Here is a 2,291-nt window from a genome sequence, read left to right on the forward strand (position 1 = left end):
ATTTCTGTCTACAATCATTTACTTGTATTGCAATATATCAAATGTTTATTTTACTGTTTAATTAAATTTATTTCTGTCACATCATTTATGTGTATTGTAATATATCAAATGTTTATTTTACCATTAAATTAAATCTATTTCTGTCACACCATTTACTTGTATTATATTATATCAAATGTTTATTTTACCGTTCAATTAAATTTATTTCTGTCACACCATTTACTTGTATTGCAATATATCAAATGTTTATTTTACTGTTTAATTAAATTTATTTCTGTCACATCATTTACTTGTATTGCAATATATCAAATGTTTATTTTACTGTTTAATTAAATTTATTTCTGTCACATCATTTATGTGTATTGTAATATATCAAATGTTTATTTTACCATTAAATTAAATTTATTTCTGTCACACCATTTACTTGTATTACATTATATCAAATGTTTATTTTATTTTTTACAACATTGAACATAGAAATGATACAATAGGGTAAAAGGACAAATAGTTTCATAGTTTAATGTCTTACTATTTTTTATATGAAGTATTTCTAATTTTTTTTTTCCACTGTATTTATGTTGTATAGATGGCGCTTCAATCAGTTGTTTATTTTCCTGGTCGCCATTTTCAAGATTTGTGACATGTGTTTTGTATTGCGTAAATTGGCTTGCAGCAGAATACTAAATTTCCTTTAGGTGTGTATTTTCTAATAGGAAACAGTTGAGAAGGAAAAATATTCTGTAAACCGAAAACAATGTCTGTATTCCATCTCTACACTTGGTTATGGATCAACTAAATAAAATAAGAGTATATAATCAACATTGATTCTTCAATTCTAGGAACGTTATTATTGTTCAGCGCATAAAATATTTTTCCCTTAAAACTTTTTCATTACCAACTTAATTGACATTGTAATTTCCAAGTAGCTTGTGAAGAAACAAGTTTATAGACCACTGTGTACAATTTACTTATCTAACTAAAGCTTTTGTCGACAAGATCGTTGCCTACAATAATATCACACAAAATATGCTTTACTTTTGACATATGGACAGGCCACAAAATTGTTTCATTAATCAGTTTAAAAAAATATGCAAATGTCACGTAAATTACATTTAGCTTCATAACACTTTTTCCCTTCCAAGACATTAAAATAAATATATATTAACTTCCGATCAGAGAACGCTTCCAACTTAGTCAGACTGAAAATCAGCTTGGTAATGAGCATAGTTTGTTTCTTTTTTAATTTCGCGCAAAGCTACACTAGGACTATCTGCGCTAGCCGTCCCTAATTTAGCACTGTAAGACTACAGGGAAGGCAGCTTGGGCTACTTTTTTAACAACGAATAGTAGGATTGACCGTCACATTATAACGCCCCCACGGCTGAAAGGGCGAGTATGTTTGGTGTGACAGAGATTCGAACCCGCGACCCACAGACTGCGAGTGGAGTGCCTTAACCACCTGGCCATGTCTGGCCGTAATGAGCATCGCTAATCAGATATATTTCCTTACTTATGAAGACTAGAATGCATTATTTCATCAGCTGGATATCTTCACTGTTAATAAATATGTTTGTCCATAAACCAAATAATATCTCATGAGATATGTAATTTTTTGTGTGCATAACATGAAGGGGATATTATTGGATTTAATTTTTTGTTGTTTTTAATTGCCAACGTTCAGTTAATTGTTCTCTATTTATTGTAAATTCGCATTGAAAAGTACGTGATCAATAAATTTTCTATTTTCTTTTTAGGTTTCTTTCACAGTTTGTATCATTTGTTCAAGACTTTCCAACTTGAAATAGTTTCCACGTTAACGGGTAATTCTGGAGTCTATGATGAAGTGCTCGAAAGGAACGCCCACTTTTAGACCAGATTTTGATCATTTTTGCCAAGGGCGCCCGCAGGAAGGGGCAAGTTGGGTCACTTGACCCCACCCCCACCCTGGATTTTCAAAAAGAAAAAAATTACTAGATATGTAAAATTATTCTTCTATGTTATTGGAAAATCATAAAGTGTTTGTATTTCGATTTCATAATTTTTTTCAAACTTGAGTTACTTGACCCCCCCCCCTTTTTTTTTTCCTGCGGGCGCCCTTGATTTTTGTCTATTTCGCCTGAAAGCTTTCCTTTAGTTTCTTTTGTGAGAAGTCACGTCGAACGCATCTTCCCCGTCCAATTGGAACATTGTGACGGTTTTGGCATTGTGTTTCACAGTGCAAACGTTCAAGTGTACATGCATATATCAAACATAATTATTTATATAGTGCATGGTTGTTGTGGCGTTAAATT

At 31.7% G+C, this 2,291-nt stretch overlaps 1 protein-coding gene across 1 annotated transcript in view; it reads left to right on the top strand.

Moving 5' to 3' along the window:
• The window catches only part of LOC106468508, a 73,202-nt gene extending 71,187 nt beyond the window's left edge, over positions 1-2,015 (top strand). The window contains exon 6 of the mRNA XM_022397646.1: positions 1,755-2,015. The gene's annotated coding sequence lies outside the window, so the exon portion shown is untranslated. The remainder of the gene's footprint in view (positions 1-1,754) is intronic.
• Positions 2,016-2,291: the final 276 nt, after the last annotated feature.

Source organism: Limulus polyphemus, unplaced genomic scaffold, assembly GCF_000517525.1.
Source record: "Limulus polyphemus unplaced genomic scaffold, Limulus_polyphemus-2.1.2 Scaffold89, whole genome shotgun sequence".
NCBI lineage: Eukaryota > Metazoa > Arthropoda > Merostomata > Xiphosura > Limulidae > Limulus > Limulus polyphemus.